We start from the raw sequence: 27,069 nt of genomic DNA on the forward strand, positions 1-27,069 counted from the left end.
AAAGACCCTTGCAATGAACCAAACATGACGATTTGTTCACCCTCAACATGTCATGTTTCCCTCGAAGGGCACGCCCCTCGAAGCGAGGAAACATAACTTGCATCAGAAGTACAAATCGTGACATTCACAGTCCTGTCTAGTTCGCTGCAACAGTGCATGCTTTATCACCAGTATTCAGTCGATCATACTTACTGAATCAGGTATTTGGACCTGCTAATAGCCCATGATCAGAAATCTAAGGTGGGTAATTAACTCTCACAACAATACTCAGACAGTCACAGCCAATATTGGAATAACTTCCATAGATTCCTATGATTATTTGGACATGACAGACTTATATAAATATACGCTTATTCCGAATAAACTTTAAGACTAAAACTATTACTCCAGTGTGCGTATTTGTATGATAAATGTGGAAATAGAGTAAAGTTACCGTGATTCAGAAAATCAGTATAGAGATGATAATCAAATGTATTTATACGCTGGACATGTATTCGTACCCATTTTTCATTGACGCTAGAAATGTCTTTAGGTAGCTAATCCATAAACCATTCCATTCTGTATCAACCATCAACGTTTCAAACTGATTTTGTAGAATCAGCATTTAAAAAACCTTATATATATAATACATTCAATTTATGGTGAAATCAAACAAAGTTTAATTTTGGACCCTGATTTGGACCAACTAGGGCCCAAAATCAGAAATCTAAATATGTTTAATAAAAGGCAATATAACTTATAAGCTTAGTTTTTAAAGAAGTTCAATTCATCAAAAAAAATAATAACATGAATAGCATTCAGAAATGAGTTTATACAGAATAACAAACAAACCTACCACAAAATGCTTCAAATAATTTACAAAAGAACAGAAAAAAAATCCAAAATTTTATTAATCATTATTACAAAGTCTTTTAAATATCTGCATTAATTATCTGCAAAATGTCTAATAGTGGACAGTAAATTTCTAACTTTATTTATACAGTCCTACTTATAAACTTCTAATCATCAACACTTCGGAAACAGAAATGTTTCAAAACAAGAACGTGTACATAGTACACGGATGCCCAATCCGCACTATAATTTTCCATGTTCAGTTGACCTTGAAAATGAAGTAAAATATCTAATTTGGAATTACAATTAGAAAGATCATATTATTGGGAACATGTGTGCCAAATTTCAGGTTGATTGGACTTCAACTTCATCAAAAACTACCTCGACCAAAAACTTCAACCTGAAGCGGGACAGACGGACGGACGAAAGGACGCACAGACCAGAAAACATAATGCCTATAAATGGGTCATTAAGTCTGTGACTCCAATTATAATTGTGTGATAAGATATTTACCACATGTTTTGTAACCTGATAACAGGTGAAAACTTTTGACATTATACATAATTAACCATTTCTTTGCAAAGGGAAGTAACTCAAACACATAACAAGTACCAATTGTGGCTACTAAAAAGGACGGCAAATAATCAACAACAAAAAACGCTAAAATCGTGAAAATTAAACCTGACCTGTATTTTGTCACAGAAAACAACATATCTAAATTTGAAAAATGCTGTAACTGGATTTTGATAGTTATCTGTATGTTAATCAAAACTAAATTAAGTGATCAGACAGACAAAAAATATCCTGTCAATTGCCAGCTTGTTTCACCTGCTACGTTCTGAAACTATTTTCCAAACTATCAAGAACTATAACTCCTGAACGATAAATATGAAAATCGGCAATATTGAACTGGAAATCAATTTTGTCATCACTTACAACAGAATAAAATGTGAAAAGCATATTGATTGAACATGAAAATCAACACTATTTGTAACCAGGTGCTCCGCAGGGCGCAGCTTAATATGACCGTAGAGGTCGAACCCTGAACAGTTGGGGCAAGTATGGACACAATATTCAAGCTTGATACAGCTCAAAACTTGGATTGTGATAAAATTCTTGACATAATATGAGTTTCTGACACAAAACAAATGTCAAGATCTTACAAATCTATTATGCAATATTGTGCAATGAACTTCTTCAAAGTTTTCAAAAAATTTTGGGGAAAATATGAAAACTACTACCACCCCCCCTTTTTTTTTTGCAATTAGTCAAAAACCTGACATTTCTTTATACATTATTTACAAGTAGTGTAAGGGCGGTAAATGCGAACATACCAACTTTGTATGTTAACTGTTTTTGAATTACCTCCCTTACACTGCTTTTAAATTGTCTTAATTGTCCATTGACCAGAAAAACCAAGTTTTTCCCCTTTTTTGCCCCTAATTCCATAACATTAAGATCAATAACCCCTCCCCCCCCCCCAAAGTCATAACTAACAATCCCTTCATGGTATGGAAACTTGTGGTATAATTTCAGAGAGATTCATACGCTTAAACACAGGTTATTGTTTGAAAACTACAAAAATGCTTATTTTGGGCCCCTTTTTGGCCCCTAATTCCTTCACTATTGTGACCATAACCCCCAAAATCAATCCCAACCTTTCTTTAGTGGTATTGAACCTTCTGGTAAAAATTTATATAGATCCATTCAAAAAATATTAAGTTATTGTACGGAAACTACATGCTTCTTCGGACGACGACGACGACATACTATTATAAGACGCAAAAAAATTAATTTTTTTGCGGTTGGTCGTATAATCACTAGATAACAACATATTAAAATTTAAAGAGCATTGATTATTCGATTAAAAAGTTAATTCACTGAGAGGATATTATGTGTCATGGTCCAATTATGTGTCATTGTCCAAGTTATCAAAGGACAAAAACGGTTTAATAAAGTGAAAATCACCAATATCGAACTTGACCTCAACTTCGTCATCAGCAACATATTAAAATTTGATAAAGAGCTCTGCCATGAGTGCATGATACATACGCCTGTCGCCTTTTATCATCAAATCAATTTAAAAAAAAAATCCGTTTTGGTCTTTTTTGTTTTTTTGTTCATCTATTTTCATCATTTGCCTCAGATTTTAATTTTCCAAACGAGGAAATTATTTTGTGGTTTTGTTATTTATTTAAAGAATTACTAAAATAATTTGTTCTGTCTATGAAGAAAAACACCAAAAATGTGATACAGAAATGAACATCTATATATACATATATATGCGTAGGATAACTGCGGCATAGTATGCAACACAATAGAAAGTGAGATGAAATATGTATTAAGCAACATCTGCTCAAGTGCAATAGAAAATCAGTATTTTTTTCTTTCTTTTAAAAGCTCTATTTTTGTATTTTTTCTTCCGACATTTAATTGGTGCGACCTAGATTAATTTTGCAGACAACCTTCAGTTACATACCTTCAACTGAAATTAATCAATGTCCACATGCACTTCTATAAAACCATGTCCTTTTAAGCAATATCTGTAAAAGAAAAAAAAATCCTTTTAGATAAAACCAGATGCTCCACAGGGCGCAGCTTTATACGACCGCAGAGCTTGAACCCTGAACAGTTGGGGCAAGTATGGACACAACATTCAAGCTGGATTCAGCTCTAAATTTGGATTGTGATTAAATAGTTGACACAGCATAGGTTTCGGACACAGAATGAATGTGGTCTAATGAACTTAAAATATTTTTTTGCCTTCGAGCAATTCACTATCCTGTCGAATATTAATCCTCTCAAAAAAATGTTTGAAGAAATTTTATTTTTATTTATAAAATCGGAAATGAGAAAAATTTAACCCCTCCCCCCCCCCCCCCCCCCCCTCCCCCATTTTTTTTCACATCCCCTTTCCCTTTTTCCAAAACTGATCTCAATTCAAATTTCTGATGGAGTTTGCAACAATAACTACTCATTTAAATACATCATAAAATATCAAAATGTAAAATAAAGTGCGTGTAATCACTGAACAGTAAAGATTGTTTTAATTTATCAGTTGGTAGTGAATATACATTGTATATTGTATAATACAATGATTTAAGTTGATTCAACTGCTATTCTGGACAAAGAAAGATAACTCCAAATTGAAATTTTTTTCTATTGTGCAATTAGATATTTCTTGCTATTGCACAATACTGTGCAATTGATGATTTCTTGCTATTGCGCAATACTGTGCAATTGAAAATATTTGCTATTGCACAATACTGTGCAATTGAAGATTTCTTGCTATTGCAACAATAACTACTCATTTAAATACATCATAAAATATTAAGATGTAAAAAACTGCTTGTTATCACTGAATGGTTAAAATTATTTTAATTTATCAGTTGGTAGTAACTAGAGGCTCTAAAGAGCCTGTGTCGCTCACCTTGGTCTATGTGCATATTAAACAAAGGACACAAATGGATTCATGACAAAATTGTATTTTGGTGATGGTGATGTGTTTGAAGTTCTTACTTTACTGAACGATTTTGCTTCTTACAATTATATCTATCATGAACTTTGCCCATTAGTAACAGAGAACTATATTTGGTAAAAATTTACATAAATTTACCAAATTAATGAAAATTGTTAAAAATTGACTATAAAGGGCAATAACTCCTTAAGGGGTCAATTGACCATTTAGGTCATGTTGACTTATTTGTAGATCTTACTTTGCTGAACATTATTGCTGTTTACAGTTTATCGCTATCTATAATAGTATTCAAGATAACCAAAAACGGCAAAATTTCTTTAAAAATTACCAATTGGAGGGCAGCAACCCAACAACCAGTTGTCCAATTCATCTGAAAAATTCAGGGCAGATAGATATTGACTTGATTAACAATTTAACTTCTTGTCAGATTTGCTCTAGATGCTTTGGTTTCATAGTTATAAGCAAAAAACTGCATTTTACCCCTATGTTCTATTTTTAGCCGTGGCGGCCATCTTGGTTGAATGGCCAGGTCATCGGACACATTTTTCAAACTAGATACCCCAAAGATGATTGTGGCCTAGTAGTTTCAGTGGAGATTTTGTAAAAGATTACTTAGATTTATGAAAAATGGTTAAAGATTGACTATAAAGGGCAATAACTCCTAAAGGGGTCAACTGACCATTTTGGTCATGTTGACTTATTTGTAGATCTTACTTTGCTGAACATTATTGCTGTTTACAATTTATCTCTATCTATAATAATATTCAAGATAATAACCAAAAACAGCAAAATTTCCTCAAAATTACCAATTCAGGGGCAGCAACCCAACAACCGATTGACCGATTCATCTGAAAATTTCAGGGCAGATAGTTCTTGACCTGATAAACATTTTTATCCCATGTCAGATTTCCTCAAAATGCTTTGGTTTTTGAGTTATAAGCCAAAAACTGCATTTTACCCCTATGTTCTATTTTTAGCGGTGGCGGCCATCTTGGTTGGTTGACCAGGTCACGCCACACATTTTTTAAACTAGATACCCCAAAGATGATTGTGGCCAAGTTTGGATTAATTTGGCCAAGTAGTTTCAGAGGAGAAGATTTTTGTAAAAGATTACTTTAATTTACGAAAAATGGTTAAAAATTGACTATAAAGGGCAATAACTCCTAAACGGGTCAACTGACCATTTTGGTCATGTTGACTTATTTGTAGATCTTACTTTGCTGAACATTATTGCTGTTTACAGTTTATCTCTATCTATAATAATATTCAAGATAATAACCAAAAACAGCAAAATTTCCTCAAAATTACCAATTCAGGGGCAGCAACCCAACAACCGATTGACCGATTCATCTGAAAATTTTAGGGCAGATAGATCTTGACCTGATAAACATTTTTATCCCATGTCAGATTTCCTCAAAATGCTTTGGTTTTTGAGTTATAAGCCAAAAACTGCATTTTACCCCTATGTTCTATTTTTAGCCGTGGCGGCCATCTTGGTTGGTTGACCGGGTCACGCCACACATTTTTTAAACTAGATACCCCAAAGATGATTGTGGCCAAGTTTGGATTAATTTGGCCAAGTAGTTTCAGAGGAGAAGATTTTTGTAAAAGATTACTTTAATTAACGAAAAATGGTTAAAAATTGACTATAAAGGGCAATAACTCCTAATAGTTATAAAAAATACCAGGATTATAATTTTATACGCCAGACGCGCGTTTCGTCTACATAAGACTCATCAGTGACGCTCAGATCAAAATCGTTAAAAAAGCCAAACAAATACAAAGTTGAAGAGCATTGAGGACCCAAAATTCCAAAAAGATTTTTGTAAAAGTTAACGACGACGGACGACGACGACGACGACGGACGACGGACGCCAAGTGATGAGAAAAGCTCACTTGGCCCTTCGGGCCAGGTGAGCTAAAAAGTGAATATACATTGTATATTGTATATAACAAAGATTTAAGTTGATTCTGGACAAAGAAAGATAACTCCAATTAAAAAAAAATCTTGCTATTGCACAATATTTTGCAATTAGATATTTCTTGCTTACTATTCTGGACAAAGAAAGATAACTCTAATTAAAAAAAAATTTGCTATTTCACAATATTGTGCAATTAAATATTTCTTGCCATTGCGCAATACTGTGCAATTGAAAAGACTTGCTATTGCACAATACTTACTATAATAATTTTGGATCCTGATTTGAACCAACTTGAAAACTGGGCCCATAATCAAAAATCTAAGTACATGGATAGATTCAGCATATCAAAACAGCCCAAGAATTCAATTTTTGTTAAAATCAAACTTAGTTTAATTTTGGACCCTTTGGACTTTAATGTAGACCAATTTGAAAACAGGACCAAAAATTAAGAATCTATACATACACAGTTAGATTTGGAATATCAAAGAGCCCCAATTATTCAATTTTTGATGAAATCAAACAAAGTTTAATTTTGGACCCCAATTTGGACCAACTTGAAAACTGGGCCAATAATCAGAAATCTAAGTACATTTTTAGATTAAGCATATCAAAGAACCCCAAGGATTCAATTTAGTTAAAATCAAACTAAGTTTAATTTTGGACCCTTTGGACCTTAATGTAGACCAATTTGAAAACAGGACCAAAAATTAAGAATCTACATACACAGTTAGATTCGGCATATCAAAGAACCCCAATTATTCAATTTTTGATGAAATCAAACAAAGTTCAATTTTGGACCCTTTGGGCCCCTTATTCCTAAACTGTTGGGACCAAAACTCCCCAAATCAAACCCAATATTCCTTTTATGGTCATAAACCTTGTGTTTAAATTTCATAGATTTCTATTTACTTATACTAAAGTTATGGTGTGAAAACCAAGAATAATGCTTATTTGGGCCCCTAATTCCTAAACTGTTGGGACCTCAACTCCCAAAATCAATCCCATCCTTCCTTTTGTGGTCATAAACCTTGTGTTTAAATTTCATTGATTTCTATTTACTTAAACTAAAGTTATAGTGCGAAAACCAAGAAAATGCTTATTTGGGCACTTTTTGGCCCCTAATTCCTAAAATGTAGGGACCAAAACTCCCAAAATCAATCCCAACCTTCTTTTTGTGGTCATAAACCTTGTGTTAGAATTTCATAGATTTCTATTCACTTTTACTAAAGTTAGAGTGCGAAAACTAAAAGTATTCGGACGACGACGACGCAGACGACGCCAACGTGATACCAATAAACGACCAAAAAAATTTAAAATTTTTTGCGATCGTATTAAAATATATGACAGCTAATAGTTCGTTTTTAACAGTTTTACAATCATTGATGTAGATGAAATCAGAACGCATATATGTCTCACTTTTATGTCGCAATAGACTGAATAAAATATGATTAAAAAGAGAACCCTTGCATTGAAAAGTGCACGTCGAAGTGGAGCATTGCCTGTTTAGTTTTATAATTCCAACGAGCAACTCAATTTTTCAATTTGTATGTATTATGAGAGACGGATGAAGGGACTATATATTATGTAGAAGAATTTACACAACACCAAATACCACCACACTATGCAATCCTCAACGCTACAATTAGGTACTAAAAATATAAATGCAAGCAATTGCAACAGAAGATTCCAAGAAAAATTATTAGGTTCTCCGGAAACGTGTCTCGACTGGTAATTCTGATGTCAGCATAAAATTTTATATTTATCAGTAAAATACTGACTCTAAAATTTTATGATTTTTTTTCCTGAGCTTATGTAAGCTTTGTCCAAGTTAATAAAAATCCATAAAAGTTATTAAAAAAAAAAAAAAAAAAAAAAGTTATGCCAAAAAAAATACATCCCAGACAGTTTGACTATGAAAATGTGTGTAAATTTTAAATTTAAAAAAGTCGAATTATCGGGGAAATATAAGACAAGAGTGCACACGCTGAAATGTCTCGCCTTCTTAATACTAAACATTGATATTATGTTGATAAACCTAAATTTAAAGCTACATATGTACACCTTACAATCATTTCATACACCAAATATAGTAGACCTATTGCATACAGTATGAGAAAAAGAGACCAAAACACAAAAACTCAACTATAACCACTGAACCATGAAAATGAGGTCAAGGTCAGATGACACCTGCCATTTGGACATGTACACCTTACAATCCTTCCATACACTGAATATACTAGACCTATTGCTTATACATGTAGTATATGAGATATGGACTTGACCACCAAAACTTAACCTTGTTCACTGATCCATGAAATGAGGTCGAGGTCAAGTGAAAACTGTCTGACGGGCATGCGGACCTTGCAAGGTACGCACATACCAAATATAGTTATCCTATTACTTATAATAAGAGAGAATTTAACATTCGAAAAATTCTTAACTTTTTTTCCAAGTAGTCACTGAACCATGAAAATGAGGTCAAGGACATTGGACATGTGACTGACGGAAACTTCGTAACATGAGGCATCCATATACAAAGTATGAAGCACCCAGGTCTTCCACCTTCTAAAATATAACCTTTTAAGAAGTCAGGTAACGTCGCCGCCGGAACACGGTCCCTATGCCGAGCTTACTTCGACAAAAGTCGCAGGCTCGACAAAAACGAAAATAGGTATTTCAAAATATTGCTCTGACTTTTGATAATGAAATAGTTTCTGTGATGTTTCAGGGAATTCCATCAAGGTTAGATAAACATATTGATGTTCAAATAAACGATAACCACAGACTTAAATTAATGTTAATGTCGCTGAAGGCATTAACATCAAGGATAGCACACGTTATGTCTCGGCAAGTGCGCGTTGGATTATGAGTGTAGACTTAATATACGAAAATTAAATGTTTATATCATTTTTTATTTTGCATGATTTATTTAAACATTTTAATTAAAAAAATATATAAAAAAGCACGAGTTGTCTCCCTTTCCACAATGATAAAATACTCAGCGCCGCGTACTCCGTATAGTCACCGCAATAAACCCGGACAGTAGGACAAACACTGTCACATCAAATTGAAAAGTCAATTACCGCATGTTGGTACGTAGGCATGTCTCGCTTGTTATTGCTGGAGATCAAGTTTATTTCATTTTGCACGAATGTTTTTTTTTCTCTGATTGAGAATATCCTTAGTAATTTTTAACAAGAAACTAATGGTACTGAAATTCAGAAATATGTCGTTTAATAACCCATGTATGATTTACCCTTAAATAAAAAACAAAACTGCCATCCAATATACTAGTTTATACCCTAATTGTATAAAATATTTTGACACACGGACTTTATATTTTTCTAAGAGGTCAAAACTTATTTTACTGATGATGCTTTCTTCTTAGTTTTATCTATTCTAAGAGAGTAGGATAGCTCACTAGTGTCAGGCACCAGCATAAAACTACTTTTTTCTACAGTTGGCGTCAAAAGATCTGATTTTTTTTATATCGCCGATCCGGTCACATCGTATTTTGAGCTACCCGATTTGCTGGTTAGCGTAAAACGGTGAACGGAATTTGCATCTTTGAAAACATAAAACCGTTTTATGTAAAAGACGTGGCGTATGCATGTTACTGCCTCAGAGCCGCGATTCCATACACGCCCCAATCACAAGCAGCTCTTTAAACAAAATAATATCAGTAGGGCCTATTCGGAGAGAAAAGGGGGGGGGGTAATTATTCCGGATTAGTCATCTATTTTCATCTGTTGCTACGCATGCATATTTGTTTCCCGTTCGAAAATAACCAACAAAAGTTTATTTGTATTGTTTTTGTATTTGTGAACTATCGTGTATACATTTAACATGTTTAAAATAATCCGATTATTTTACATTTAATAAAATCCGGTTGTTTGGATTTTACACTAATAAATGTCTTGTTTCTGAAAAACAATCACATTTTCTTTTAATATTTTTTTTTTCTCTCGGTAGAACTTAGCTTTGATCAAATCGAACACTTGTGCTAGATTGTCCACTAAACGATTTGCCTAGGTTGTCATTTTCCGAATGTATTTCATGATTGGACGCCGCGACACGCACAATGTCAGACATTCTTCGCAAGTAAATTATACAAAGGGATGCCCGGTGCATGATTTCCTCGTCTGTCAAATGTTCAACGTGGCGTAGGGGTCGTAACTCTTGAAACTGCATAATTTTTTTTTATGAATCTTCAAAAGTTCATAAGAAGCTTCATCAAACGTGACCAATCAGAAGTGTTCGTACGACTACCAAAATTTTTTTTGTGAGAAAAATTGAAACAAAACATGTTGAAAAAGATATTTTATTGTCATTTATTAAGTAATTGTTCGTCAATCTTCAGAATGATACGCGTGTCACGTGATACAGAGCAATATTGATTTTCCGGCTGATATTAGCACACCTATAAAATACACAAAGAGAAATAAGATTTTTCATTGGGGCTTCCAACGGGATTAATGAAAATAAATAATGATGGTAAAATAACAGAAGATATTTACCAACTGATTTATTTTAACAACAGAGATATACATGACGATTTGTAACTGCAATAATAAAATTCAGACTCAGTTATCAACGTACAAAAATGTACACACTAAAACCGCGTGCATAAATTAAATTTTTGTTTGTGTGCTGACCATACAAGACATGTAAATGTCTTATGTTTGATTTGTCAACGGTTTCAGATAATAAGCAAATTAAACAAATTGTAAAAAAATATTTATGTGCCTTCATTATTTATCTCATTTGTCCCATACACCTAATATCCAATTTATTTGGCATTTCTTTTTTTGTTTAATCGTATTTTGTTTCCGATTTATGCTTAAAATTATTTATCTAACATATGGTCTCATATAAGCGAGAGGTTGGAGATATTTGCTTACATTGCAAAATTTATCATTTCAGGTTTCATAATAAAATACGACGCTGCAGAATGCGATATTTTAGAAAAGTCGGGGTTTTTTTTTGGGGGGGGGGGGGGGGGGGGTTCGTGGTACTTAACTGACAACATACCCAAAATAAAAAGCCTCATTCTTATTTTTCTCTTTTTTTTAATTAGATTTCCAAGTCAGTTAGTTGCTTCAGATATTCTAATATTGGTTTATTTGTCTGCGCATGCGGACCGAATTGACATTTTAGACAACAAAATGCAGGGAAAATCTCAAAAAGGAAGAGTGACCAAAAGTTCAGGGAATTTAGAGAAAGCCTTTTTTTCAAAATTTCAAAATGATCAACGACTTTTTTTACTGCACAAGATGTTCACGTGAATATATAATTAGTATATATATATACGTAACGCACTTTAAATGAATGTCGGAAATTAAACCTTTAACAAAATGAAAATTTAAATAATTGTGTACGATACATATATTTTCATAAGATTATTCAGTACACTTTTCTTTTTTAAACCAGTTTCGGGTTTTGGCTGTATTCTGCTTTAACCGTTGATATAGTTTCCATTTTAGGTCATTGAACATGTCGACGAATGGCGATATTGCATTCTAAAAATAAACGTAAACGAGGTCATGACCCACTTGGATCATTTTAAATCTGTAACTTTTCTGACGTTTCTCTCGTATTTATATATGCCAAGCAGTATATAACGTATAAACTTGTTAATCGTTTATTTGTGAAATATAAATTTTAATGTTATCTGTATTTTGTGTGTACCAGCAAGGTAAACCACACACGATTGGCTATTGAAAATTCTCTCCAACGTCAAGTTATTTACATACATAATATCAGTTTTTACATTATTTACAATACAAAGTCCCGTTTTCTTTACCCCAATAGATCTTAGGATATAACAATATATTATTTCAACTCTGTAATAGACATTAAATCTTACAATGTTTTTGCCGGTTATATTGAAAAGAAATTAAAAAAAAGAACTCGTGATCAATATATTATAAGACATTTATTACCGTACCTATTACTGTCTGAGCATGTACATCGCATGGCATTTCCAACGCGAAACAGACTGAGAATCAATATTCAAATTAACTCAACAGATGCATTACATTATTACAAATACAATAATGCACAAAAGTTCACGGAGATGTACCTAGTGTAATCCCAAAACTATGTTCGATACTTTCCCCGTCTTAACATTTCCTGCAGACGGTTTATGTCTTGTGTAACTCTAAATGATTATTGTCTGAGTATATTGTTTATTGCTGTCGTTGAGAAAACAGGGTTGCTGTCCAATATTGGAGATCATTGAAGCGTATACCAATCATCAGTTGCATCTTAACCGCCCTGTGCCGAGATTATAAAAGTAGCGCTAAGAGCGTATCATGTCTAAAGTCTATTATCGTATGCATTTGGTTGCATGCGTTTTATATCATTATTTCATCCATATTAGAATAAAGGTTCCTTACGTAAAGTGCGACATCAGCTTGCTCACAATTCCAATTGATTCTGATAATTATGTGATAAAAAGTATTTTGATGTGTACGGATTCACTGGCAGAAATGTTGTAAATAGCGTTGAGGAGTTTTTGTGCAAGTTTCAGACACTAACTCTATTTTCACATTTTGTATCAAAGGCTAGAATATTGAAACCTTTTTCAAATTCAATAACTGTTCAAATATATGTTACAACTTTGAAGGTATGCCATGGAGTTATATACATTGAAGCATGCTATTTTATTTGCAGTGTAAGTCGAGACTATAAAGGGCCAGCAACAAAACTTTTATGTTATCCTGGAAACTAATTATATAAGACACCAACCATTCATATAATTTGTTGGGGAAAGGATGATTTCGTATGCCCGTATGTTTACTTGTCAGTGTGTGTGACAGAATATAAGTTCCCCCATAATATTTTTTACAAAGAACTTTTAGCATATGACAAAAGTTCTATTGGGAACTTTCCTCATATAGTATTTTATCCAATGCTATAAGAAAATGTCCTTCACAAAGGATAAAATATTACATAAGGAAAGTTCCAAATGGAACTTTTGTCATATGCTAAAAGTTCTTTGAAATATTATTATGGACAATGTTTTATATAATAAAAGTTCAAGGAATATTTATTATATTATAAAAGTTCCAGGAATATTTATTATATTATAAAAGTTCCAGGAAAATTTTTATATTTAAAAAAGCTCCAGGAATATTTGTTATATTATAAAAGTTCTAAGAATATTTGTTGTATTAAAAATGTTCCAGGCATATTGGAATAATTTGGCTATTTGATAAATGTTCCAGGAATAGTTTAATATCATGGTTATTTAGATGATTAAAATTTTAGAAATATTTAATATATGATCAAAGTTCTAGGAATATATACTACAATATCCAAAATTATTTCTAGCTACAAATGTATGGAAGTAAATTACCAATAATAAAATACAGGCATTTTCATCTGAAATTTGTGGCCAACTTCATGCTTGACTAATGTATAAGCTAAACTTTCTAAATTGGTACAGACTAATGGACCATTTAGTTTAGTTAGTCACAGTGGAGTGTGCAGTAATAAAATATTAAAAACATATATTCTTACCTTGTCTAGAATAAGAGCCATCGTTTAAATGTGTAAAAAAAAAATGCATTCCTCAGACTCCATTCTTTGTTTGTACTACATGAACAGGTAAATGTCATGTGAGGTGAACATTAATGGGGACATTAATTAAGATCTAATCAGGTGTAAAAAATCAAATGACACTCTTTTTAAAAGGAACAAATATCATGAAACAATATGATAGTTTAGTTCCAGGAAAATATCTTATGAAGGTGGAATTAATATTATGTAATGTTTGTTCCCAAGAACTTTTGTTATCCATAATTTTGTTCCAGGGGGAACAAATATTATGCGGAACAAATATATGTTCACATGTGTACGTCCATCAGTTCGTCCCGTCTCGCTTCAGGTTAACGTTTTTGGTTGAGGTAGTTTTTGATAAAGTTGAAGTCCAATCAATTGAAACTTAGTACACATGTTTCCTATAATATGATCTTTCCAATTTTAATCCAAATTAGAGATTTTACATATTTGTGTATCTACCTGGGAAAATAGATTTTTAAGGAAGTGATAAATATAAAAAAAAGAAGATGTGGTATGATTGCCATGAGACAACTCTCCACAAGAGGCCAAAATAACACAGAAATTTACAACTATAGGTCACCATACACCCTTCAATAATGAGCAAAGAAAGAATGTGTGTTTTTCTTTCTTGCAAATGCTTTAATGCATTGAGAAGTTTGATGCTATGATGAATTCTGAAGTTTGTTTTTCCATAACACATACCTGGGTACTGAGTTCAGACTTTTTGCCAATTGGTATGTAACCTGACAATTTAAAAAAATAATCTTAGGCCCATTTAAATAAATTGGTCTCACTTAAAAACTTTATTCTGTCTAGTTGATTGCAACCAGTATATAAAGTAGAAGCCTAATGCCTATCCAATGCAAAAATTGAACATTGAACCGGTTCGTTCATTTCTTGGATTGCATGTTTATGAATATTTCTGTATATTTTGATCATCATACTTCTTTTGTGTAATCAGAAAAGAGCTGTTGTACTTTTGTCTGATGTTTATTTTAGTATCCTTGTCCTTTTATATTACAGATAACAAGTTGAAAATCTATGTTGGTTTCTGGGAAACAAATATATATATAAATAGTGAAGTGCAGAACTATCCGTTACAATAAATTCTGATTATAATTCGTAATTTTTATTTCTGGCCGGTTGTTTTCTTTAGATTTCCTTGGCCTTGTGGTTTCATATAAAGTTGATTACATAATTTGCTATTAAAGTACTGCATTGTCAAAGATAAGGGAGGAAATTGAGAATCCAAATTCATGTTGATCCCATCACCTATAAATCATGACTTGTCTTCTGCTGAATGTACAAATGTATACGACTTCGCTTGGAAGTATTATATTGAATATAATACTTCCATGGTCTCTGTGTCTATTAAAGCTTAAAAGAGACTGTATAAATACAATCCTAATGGCTGATGTGTTACAATTGTATTTTCCTGTTATTGATACCAAGTGCCTAGAACAGGTATTTCTTCTTTTATGTCCTGTAACAGGTATTTTCTTTTATTATGGCCTGAAACAGGTATTTTCTTCTATTATGGCCTGAAACAGGTATCTCCTTCTTAAAGTTCTTTTATGGTCTGAAACAGGTTTGTTGGGAATTTTTCACATCTATCACCATGTCGTTTGTGTATCCTCTTTTCCTTATATTTGGCATTAATGTATACATTTTTTGTACATAAAAAAGATCGCATAAACTTCGAAATTGATTAGTGAATTATGTTAAAATGACCGTCTCTTATTTAGAAAGCCTTGAAAAAAATTGTAGATGTTCATGCTTCTCTCAAATGGACAATGTACAGACATTTTTAAATTGTCCAGATTATATGACTGTTTTAGAAGCCTTGATTCTCTTATTTTAGCTTTGATGGACAGTTGACAATCATACCAAACCACAACCTCTTTAAAATCTTACTTAATCTGTTTTTGCACCCAAATAGAAATTATGCAAACATAAAAATTAACTAAATGGGTTCCCCTTACACTGACCTAATCACATTTTTTTTACTAAATTACATATAAATTCCTTAGCAAAAGTTTCAGTGTCAATAGACTAAGCAAGGGCAGTTGCTTAAGGTGCACAGCATTGGTACTATTTCTGTACTTAAGGATGTACTTAGGTGAGGTTAGGTAAAAATTAAGAAATTAAGAAATTAAAAATGATACTATAAGCTGGTAGAGCATCAATTAAGGATAAAGATAAGTAAAAAATATTGATAATTCATGGACCTCCTTTTCGAGATTTTTGAGATTTAAAATATGGCGGGAAAAGGCTGATTCAGACTTTTACCTTAAATTTGCATTGGTATTATTTGGGTCTCAAAACAAAAGAAAGAAAATCAAGAATCTTCTAAAATTTTGGTAAATGGCCTTTCATGAGCTTTAAGTCTTATATGAAACCAGATGCTCCGCAGGGCGTAGCTTTATACGACCGCAGAGGTTGAACCCTGAACGGTTGGGGCAAGTATGGACACAACATTCAAGCTGGATTCAGCTCTAAATTTGGATTGTGATTAAAAAGTTGACACAGCATAGGTTTCTGACACAGAATGAATGTGTTCTAATGAACTTAAAATTTTTGTTTTCTCTTAGAGCAATTCACTATGCTGTTGAATATTAATCCTCTCAAAACAAGAATGTGTCCTCAGTACACGAATGCCCCACTCGCACTATCATTTTCCATGTTCAGTGGACCGTGAAATTGGGGTAAAAACTCTAATTTGGCATTAAAATAAGAAAGATCATATCATAGGGGACATGTGTACTAAGTTTGAAGTCGATTGGACTTAAACTTCATCAAAAACTACCTTGACCAAAAACTTTAACCTGAAGCGCGACAGACGGACGGACGGACGAACGGACGGACGAACGAACGGACAGACGGACGGACAGACCAGAAAACATTATGCCCCCCTACTATCGTAGGTGGGGCATAAAAATGTTTGAAGAAATTTTCTTTTTTATTTATGAAATTTCAAATGAGAAAATTGAACCCAATTTTTTTAATCACATCCCCCTTTCCCTTATTCCAAAACTAATCTCAATTAAAATTTCTAATGGAGTTTGCAATAACTACTCATTTAAATACATCATAAAATATTAAGATGTAAAAAAAACTGCTTGTTATCACTGAATGTTATTTATTATAATTTATCAGTTGGTAGTAAAAAGTGAATATACATTGTATATTGTATATAACAAAGATTTAAGTTGATTCTGGACAAAGAAAGATAACTCCAATTAAAAAAAAATCTTGCTATTGCACAATATTTTGCAATTAGATATTTCTTGCTTACTATTCTGGACAAAGAAAGATAACTCTAATTAAAAAAAATTTTGCTATTTCACAATATTGTGCAATTAGATATTTCTTGCCATTGCGCAATACTGTGCAATTGAAAAGACTTGCTATTGCACAATACTTTATATAATAATTTTAGATCCTGATTTGGACCAACTTGAAAACTGGGCCCATAATAAAAAATCTAAGTACATTTTTGGATTCAGCATATCAAAGAACCCCAAGATTTCAATTTTTGTTGAAATCAGACTAAGTTTAATTTTGGACCCTTTGGACTTTAGTGTAGACCAATTTGAAAACAGGACCAAAAATGAAGAATCTACATACACAGTTAGATTTGGTATATCAAAGAACCCCATTTATTCAATTTTTGATGAAATCAAACAAAGTTTAATTTTGGACCCCGATTTGGACCAACTTGAAAACTGGGCCAATAATCAAGAATCTAAGTACATTTTTAGATTCAGCATATCAAAGAACCTAACTGATTCATTTTTTGTCAAAATCAAACTAAGTTTAATTTTGGACCCTTTGGACCTTAATGTAGACCAATTTGAAAACGGGACCAAAAGTTAAGAATCTACATACACAGTCATGACAGTTAGATTCGGCATATCAAAGAACCCCAATTATTCAATTTTGATGAAATCAAACAAAGTTTAATTTTGGACCCTTTGGGCCCCTTATTCTGTTGGGACCAAAACTCCCAAAATCAATACCAACCTTCCTTTCATGGTCATAAACCTTGTGTTTAAATTTCATAGATTTCTATTTACTTATACTAACGTTATGGTGCGAAAACCAAGAATAATGCTTATTTGGGTCCCTTTTTGGCCCCTAATTCCTAAACTGTTGGGACCTAAACTCCCAAAATCAATACCAACCTTCCTTTTGTAGTCATTAACATTGTGTTTAAATTTCATTGATTTCTATTTACTTAAACTAAAGTTATTGTGCGAAAACCAAGAATAATGCTTATTTGGGCCCTTTTTTGGCCCCTAATTCCTAAACTGTTGAAACCTAAACTCCCAAAATCAATCCCAACCGTTCTTTTGTGGTCATAAACCTTGTGTCAAAATTTCATAGATTTCTATTAACTTAAACTAAAGTTATAGTGCGAAAACCGAGAAAATGCTTATTTGGGCCCTTTTTGGCCCCTAATTCCTAAAATGTTGGGACCAAAACTCCCAAAATCAATACCAACCTTCCTTTTGTGGTCATAAACCTTGTGTTAAAATTTCATAGATTTCCATTCACTTTTACTAAAGTTAGAGTGCTAAAACTAAAAGTATTCGGACGCCGGACGACGACGCCGACGCCAAAGTGATTGCAATATACGACGAAAAAATTTTCAAATTTTGCGGTCGTATAAAAATGAATGGGTGTTATGGGGCAAAATATTTTACATTGTATTGTATGGAAAAACACCAAGGAGTTCGAACATTTGACACAAATTCAAAAACCTCACCTTAGTACATCCTTAAAGTCTGTAGTACTGGAAATTTACTTTTACTATTTAGTACTATTTCCTTACTTTAGAATTATTGTAATATTAATTTTTTTATGTACTTGTATTTCCCAGTACTTGATTTGTACTTAAAATATTGATACAAAAATAATACCAACAATAATCACAGTACTCCATGTTTGAACATCCTAACTTACTGTCCCCTTTCATTGACTCGAGAATGCACCTACACTATGACTAATTTAATTAGAATTGGCCATGGTCTGTCAGAATTTGGTTTTCAAATATATTATTACAAGTACATTGTATAAGCTTTTCAAAAAGCTTGCCTGACTTTAAATTAGCATTTATTAAATGTTAGGAAGTGCTTAACTAGATGGCAGGGCAATTTCTGGTAAAGGTTTAAGACCGGTTTATAATGGGCTTATATCAGTTTTGTTAGACTGGGTATCAAGTAGTCAAGCGCTACAAATATTCAGTATAGATTAACCATGGTAAAAATTTATACAAGTATGTACAAAACTTTTCATTTGTTTGGTCTTCTTCAAAGACAAACATATATCTTACCTAATTGAACTTTGAAATATATCAATTCATTCTCAATTCTGTAAAAAGTCTATTGCTTGTTTAATTAGTGGCTTTTAAAAAAACCCATTTCTCTTACATTCATCAAAAATGATAAGCTGGTATGATTGCCAAGGAGATAAGTCTCTAACAGAGACCAAATTTCTTAGAAATTAACAACTATATATAAGTCTCCAACAGAGACCAAATTTCTTAGAAATTAACAACTATATAGGTCACTGCTACCCATGATATATTTTAACTTCTTTGCAACATCATCAAAGCTACCATATAAAGTTAAAACTGAATTTGACAAATTGAATCCTATTAATGTCTATATGTAGATATAGGAAGATGTGGTATGACACCGTATGAGTGCCAATGAGACAACTCTCCATCCAAATAACAATTTCTTTGTTTCTCAAGCACGGTTTTCATGGCAACAAAAAGTGTATTCTATTTAGAAATTTCCTGGAAAGTCCATCTGAGAGTAGTGTGCACGTGGGGGATCAACAATAAAATAATTGTAGATTTATAAAGAAAATTTAAATAACTAGAAAGAATTTTCTGATTTGTTGATTATAGTTGTTTTTTAAATCAATATGCAAATATAAATGAACAATTAATTTTTCTTGTGTTATTGCATTATTACATTTGGATAGGGGTGTTAACAATAAAAACTTAAACATATCTTAAAGGGGCATTAGCTGTCAAATTCATGTTCACCCATTTGACTCAAATTCTCATATTTGATTAGTAACAAACATACTAAACTGTATATCTTAATGTCCTTAATTATAAAAGTCTAAAATTAACAATTTAAAATGCAAATTTTCACATTTATAGTGTTATCAGACTACTCATTTCGGGGCCTTATATAGCTGACTATGTGGTTTGAGCTTTGCTCACTGTTGAAATCCTCTTGTGGAGAGTTGTCTCGTTGGCAATTATACCACATCTTTTTTTATATAGACTAGTCTAATTTACCATCAAGATATCCTCCGAAGACTACAGACTGTCATAACCTGATATAAACATAAAGATAAGATATAAATAGATAACTAACTTGTGTCATTGGATTTTTTAAGGTTAATCATCCTTTTAAATTACCTGTATAAGAACCAGTTTTAATGGATTGAATTTGTCAATAAAATGGTTTGCTCTTGTTTCACTTTCAATTTTGGCATTCTTTTCTTTTAATTACAGAACAAGCCTAATTCATGGGTAACCCATCTCTAGCTAAGGGGTTAGATTTAAGGTCACATGAATACAGATTTAATGATGTTGAATTATTCACTTGCAAGTAAATAATTCATCAGCGATGTTTCTTAGCTTATTTTATCAAAATTAAACCATTCTGGCTGAATTATTATCTCACTGTTCTATATCTATATACATTGCATTTTTTGGGTCTATTTAGCAAACCAGCAACAATCCACTGTTTAATACTTACCTTACATATTATTGTTAGGGTGTTTGCCTTCCCTAAGCTCACTGTAAAGTAAAATGATGTATAAATGTCTTTTATACTTAAAAAAAGATTTCATTTCTTCTCCCTTGCAGGTAAAAGGATGTATGCCTTTCATTCAATCAATAAATCAACCAAATATTGGTAATCACTAGTAAAATCCATTTAAAAAAGGGAGAAATCTAAAAATTCAGGAAAATTACAAGGATGATTTTAATCTACTTCAATTTTCCAAGACCATTGAATGTTTAATTGAATTTTGAATATCATTTGGAAGTCGTTGATACGCACGAAAAAAATATTCTATGTAATATTGAACCAGAAATGATATGGCCTGCCAATAGGTCCCAGGGAGTTGTATTACATTGATAAAAATTATAAATAAAATGTCATCTTTGTACTTTTGGTAACATTTGAGACACCTTTCATTATTTGCTTGAAGTTCAAATAGTCTGAGATGAAAATACATTTGTATCACACTGCGGCAAGATCATAAAGTGTGTAAACAAAAATGAGGATCCATCTATCTCAAATGTACATGTATGTTGTTTTGAGACTATAATAATAATTATATTGTGATGGGGAAAAGGACACATTTTTTGAGGAATTCAAGATTTAGTATTATTTTCTTGGAATGAGAACACTGCTACCCCACTGCAATGGTTTCAGAAAATAATGATCACAATTTTCCTAGTTGATTACATATTCATCAAATTAGACATATCTTCCAAAATGAAAAAAAATAGGAACTACATTTGTATCATATTAATCAACAAATGAGAACCTTTTCCCTGGAATTAAATTTTTCTACAGACTTAAAATGACGTACGAAGTCTTATTTTCATAAATTTCACTAAAATTGGGACAATTTTCAAATTCTATTTTTCCATCCTCAATATTAAATATGCATTATTTTGGCCAATAATAATTAAAAAAAAAATTTCTACAGACTTAAAATGACGTACAAAGTCTTATTTTCATAAATTTCACTAAAATTGGGACAATTTTCAAATTCTATTTTTCCATCCTCAATATTAAATATGCATTATTTTGGCCAATAATAATTTTAAAAAAATTCTGGCTATCTTAATTCATGGTTTAGTGATTAAAATATCAAAAATAATTGTTTATTATATTTTTATCAATTATAGATTTTACAGCAATCTCTGGTTTATAACAAGAATTTTTATTTTTTTTCTTACAAAATGAAATTAATATTAAAACAAAAGTGTAACTAAGTTTATAAAAGGGGGGTGGCTGTCAGTATATCTTTAAACTATGGTACACTTTAGGGAATTAAATAGTCCCACTGTTACAATTTACAAATCTCCTAAAAAAGGTCTGTATTTCGTCTAATATGGACATATTTCTTTTTCTAATTTCATATTATTAATCATTTTTTAACCTGCATGTAGCCCGTGTAAGTTCGTCAACGGTCACGTGGTCTGCGTACAAGGGGTCGACTCACAACATACAAGCTCGTTATCAAAACAACATGGCTGTTCTTTTGTGGAATGGGTGGTTAAATATTCTTCATTTTTCATGCATTTCCATGTAATTGTAAGTATTCTGTCGTTTCTACCGTCAAATTTCAGCGTCGGCGATCGTCGGGATGTAATGTTATCGACGTCGTTGGTGTAAACAATGAAAACGACGAAAATGTCAGCAGACGATCGCACAATAATTGACGCTTTTGAAATGAATATCATAATAGTTAAAAAATATTAACTCACCATGTCAATATAGCTTATCTTCTTTTGTCATTTTGCAGGTTGGTTGATCTGGTCGGATTCAAAGGTCCAAAATGGCTACAATTTGATAAGTAAGCGCATGCGCTAAATTCAATATGCAAATCTGTTGCTCAACCAATGGAATCCAGTGACGTACGAGTGCTCAAGGAGTGTCCAACTCTACCTCCTCAGTACTCAGTACTCGAAGGTTGTCGAAGCAGTTTACCTATTGTAGAAAAGGGGGACCGAGCCTTTATTGACATACTTGTTCCACAACATGTTGACCATACAGCACATAGTGATACATGGGCTTACAAAATCAATTTATTTATGCGATTTGAGTAGGGTCGAGTTTATACAAAATCTTGGAGTAAAGAATATTTTAATTTTGAATAACATCCATTTACGAATTTCTAATGAAAGGAGGTTTCGAAATGATAAATGCCCCCCCCCCCTTTTTTTTTTTAATGTACTCTCTTCATATGTAATACCTTGTCTGATTGTAGTGTTAAAATTATTTACTATCTCGTCAAAAAAGGGGCATGTCCACCACCCCAAACTTACCACACTGATGTTTACCTAAGGTTCAAAACATTCGTGTGTATCTGGTTTGAAACATTAATTAATGCACAGCAGTTTAAAGGTCGAGGTCATTTTATCAATGCAATCATTTTTCATTATCGTTGGTTTATTCAATGCTACCACTTACTACAATATTATATGTTCTATCCAAGAGTACCGTACTGTAACGTTTATAACAATCGCGACATAACAATTAAACATTTTTTTAAATAAAATGTATTTTATATGCATAAATCAATATAACTCTCATTGGTCTCATTGCATGTCTTAATTTATATTAATGGTAGAGCAGCCGACAGTAAATCCGAATCTGCGAATGTCAAACGTTAGTCTATGGTGACACGATTCATTGATAAATAGATCAGACCCGGAATTTAAAGACGTCAATATCATAGTTAGTGAATCCGAGTTGTAACAGTTACAACTGAACTCTCCAAAAAACAACATTCAAATGAGTCATTTTATATTCTGTCGATCCCATGTAGTCAATCAAAATTACGATTCAATAATAAACCAATCAACCTCAAAATGTCTCCATGTACACAGTCATACTAATATGATAACGTAGGGTGTAATATGTATAAGTTAATTTTACGATAGAGACCAGATATTCGACTAATAAAACACGCAGATATATGTCAGAGATAGAAAAAATATCACTGAAAAGTCGGCATACATTTATCTACATGATGAGTCATCAGTAAGAGGCAGCCGAGGGATCGTTAACATTTTACATAGGTTATCGATCTTGGAAGCTAAATCATCAAATCATATACAAATTGGACCTACTTTAACAATCACAAAAGGCGATAAACCATGTAAATTTAATAATAGTAGATACAACTTGTAACTTGTCGCTGCTATATTTGTACGTGTGCATAACACATACGTGTTTTGTGTATGTCATGAAGTAACACGTTTAGAATATATTTAGGTCAGTTGGTATAGTGTATAATCTTGTTGACTAGGGAAGTGATTTAAATGCAAGAATGTATTGATCACTTATAAATATGTGTCTGTTGTATTAAAGAAAACACATTTTATTTTAATATGACGTGGGTAAATGATGAGGTGATAGTGCTAGTGCACTTAATAGTCTCTTCTAAAAAGAATTACGTCCCAAAATGATATCTAACCACGCCCAACACTTAAATCTAGATACTCCCCGGGGTAGGCATAGATGGTATTACATCTATGAGGTACGTAACAACAGATTAAAACACAAGAAATGAAACCAGGCTGATCTTTTAAACAAAGAACTCTTAGACGAAAGAATATCATCCGTTTAATACCACGTATAGGAGCTAATAAAACTGTTAGATACATCATTTACATATTGATTATTCTTTAAAGTTGCGTTAAATGATCTATTGATCTATCTGGTGATCTATTACCTACAAAACTATTTCATTCTGAAATTTGAATCACTTCGTTTACTTTATGCACTCTGACCCCAGCACCAGAATATCCATGATATCGTGAAGTTTACTTTCTGTTCGTACAAAAAGTTCGCCATCTTCCGTACGATCTTTTAACGTTTTTTTGGGGGCAATTTTCTCTCTCTCTCATTTTAAGTGACAATACTATTGCGTACTACATCTTGTAAATTTGACTACCGTAGCAAGCCAAACATATTTTGTATAATTTAATTTTTATGTGTGATTAGATATAAGTATTTATTTCCAAGATATAAATGGTACCAAATATGCATTTTAAAAATCTGCCAGCCCCCTCTCATTATGAAAAAAAGTGTTTTGTCAATTTGAAAATGACAGAACAATTTATGAAGTCATGAAGTACATGTAGCCTTTTAATATTTATTCACAAGGCTAAAACTAGATGTATGATAAATGAAGTTTAATTCGCATTCGAAACGTTTTACGTCCTAACGTCAATTCTAATTCGAATTGCAATGCGCGTCAAATTCGCTTAACTGTCCAAACGACGTTAACTTTTAATTCGTATTAACAAAATACGTATTTCTAATGCGAATTGACTAATTCGAATTAGTTAATTCGATAATTCGAATCAATTCGAATTAAAAAAGAAGAGTGTGAACGCGATTAGTGAATTTTATTCGCATTCGATTCGAATTCAATTCGAATTAAATGTCCGTGTAAACGAGGCATTACTGATTACCACCTGTAAGATAATTTTTTCATTCTCGTCTTTATAAGCACTGAGACCAATATAATCATAACGATATCAGAGATTTATGTTATAACTGGATTGGTATTGGATACAATTGTTTTATACGACTGGTATCATGTTGTCGTCTGTGTCGTCGTCGTTCGAAGACTCATTTAGTTTCCGGACAATAACTTTTGTTTACGTGAATGGATCTCTATAAATTTTAATCAGAAGGTTCAATACCACTATAGGAAGGTTGGGATTGATTTTGGGGGTTATGGTCCCAATAGTTGAGGGCCAAAAAGGGGATCCCAAAATAAGCATTTTTGTAGTTTTCAAACAATAGCTTGTGTTTAAGTGTATGAATCTCTCTGACATTATACCACAAGTTTCAATACCATGAAGGGATGGTTAGTATTGACAGTGGGGAGTTATTGCTCAAAATGTTTTGGAATTAGGAGCAAAAGGGCCAAAAAAAAGGGAGAAAACTAGGTTTTTCTGGTCAATGGACAATTAAAACAATTTAAAAGCAGTGTAAGGGAGGTAATTCAAAATCTTTTAACATACAACGTTGGGTATGTTCAGATTACACTACTTGTAATTTATGTATAAAGAAATGTCAGGTTTTGGACAAATTACAAAAAAAGGGGGGTGGAAGTAGTTTTCAATTTCTTTTTCCAAATTTCTCAAATTCCAAATCTTTTCATTGACAAGTTTGAAGAAGAAATCTTTAATTGCACAATATTGCGCAATAAATTTGTAAGATCTTGACATTTGTTTTGTGTCAAAAACTAATATTATGTCAAAAAGTTGATCACAACCCAAATTCAGATCTGTATCAAGGTTGAATGTTGTGTCCATAATTGCCACAAATATTCAGGGTTCAACCTCAGCGGTCGTATAAAGCTGCGCCCTGCGGAGCACCTGGTTAACACTTAATTTATAAAAGCGTATTATCGTGAGGTCTTCTCCCTTCTTGGATTGCGAAAGCTGATAATGTTACTTTTATAAAGGAATTGGATATGAATTTGCATGTTTTGTTGTCTTGCAAGTAAAATAAACATGTGCTCATAAAAATTAATGCTTCTTAATTTATATACTTTTATATGCAGGAAAAGCACTGATCGTGCGCATATTTCTAATATGAAGCTCGGAATTATAAGTTCTTCGTTCAACGCTCTTTTATATGTTTTTATTTTGTACAAATTATTACTCGTATACACATTTTGTTAAAAAATACTTGTATGATGCCATCAAACATCAAACAAGTATAATGACTTGAACAAAGATAATAACTTCAGGTACAAATCATTACAAATGTATTTTTTCTTGGCCTACTTGATGTTCACAACAATTTTTTCCCCTTTAAACAACTATTAGTACATAGTCAAAAGGTATACATTTTTAACATGTGAGAACTTTTTATGCTAAACATATGTGAGCTAAGCTATGTAGTTTAATAGGCATAAATGAAATGAGTTGGAAAACAGTATAGAAAAAGAAATTTCATGATGAAAAAATGAAATTTTGAAATGCCAATGAATCAGTATTCACACGCGAAAGTTGCAATTGCTTTCTCTAAGTGACGGTCAAGGTCATATTCACTGTACATCTGTAATCAAGGCAGATGTAAATCCAAAAGATGGAATTACAGATGCCATGTCTTGTGCACAAAATTGGTTTATTTGATTTATAACGATTGACTGTCGCTTGATTTTCCAATATATGATATCATACATGTATACAGTATGAAACTTTTTAACATGATTTATGTTTGAAAATAAATGGTAGAAGGGTTTCATATTATTGTTCCTTTTAACTACTTTATTACTTTGCACCACGAGCAAAAAGCTTATTTGAAATAATCAAATATTAACAAACCCAAAGAGATGAGTTTTTGAATAAAACAGTCGGTAAACACAGAAGTGAGGAACAAATATAATTCAAAGATATTGAGTTGTAAAAGTTATAATCTTTTTCTCAACAGAAATTGTACAAGTAATTACTTGTACAATCATATTTGAACAAGT

At 32.2% G+C, this 27,069-nt stretch overlaps 1 protein-coding gene and 1 long non-coding RNA gene across 7 annotated transcripts in view; one reads left to right on the top strand and one right to left on the bottom strand.

Annotated features, from left to right (window-relative positions):
• Positions 1-22,458, bottom strand: part of LOC139487948 (activating transcription factor 7-interacting protein 1-like) — a 52,573-nt gene extending 30,115 nt beyond the window's left edge. The window contains exons 1-3 of one of the 6 annotated variants that reach the window (XM_071273212.1): positions 22,331-22,420; positions 14,500-15,338; positions 3,311-3,374 (exon numbers count right to left, since the gene is read on the bottom strand). The gene's annotated coding sequence lies outside the window, so the exon portion shown is untranslated. Of the gene's footprint in view, positions 1-3,310; positions 3,375-14,499; positions 15,339-20,582; positions 20,624-22,330 lie in introns of those variants that run through there. The other 5 variants (XM_071273207.1, XM_071273211.1, XM_071273206.1 and 2 more) reach the window with 5 other exon arrangements.
• LOC139487952 (uncharacterized) overlaps positions 22,048-27,069 on the top strand; it is a 38,727-nt gene continuing 33,705 nt past the window's right edge. Inside the window, exons 1-2 of the long non-coding RNA XR_011655903.1 lie at positions 22,048-22,157; positions 22,369-22,419. This is a non-coding gene — a long non-coding RNA (uncharacterized lncRNA). The remainder of the gene's footprint in view (positions 22,158-22,368; positions 22,420-27,069) is intronic.

The sequence above is a fragment of the Mytilus edulis genome, chromosome 9, assembly GCF_963676685.1.
Source record: "Mytilus edulis chromosome 9, xbMytEdul2.2, whole genome shotgun sequence".
Lineage (NCBI taxonomy): Eukaryota > Metazoa > Mollusca > Bivalvia > Mytilida > Mytilidae > Mytilus > Mytilus edulis.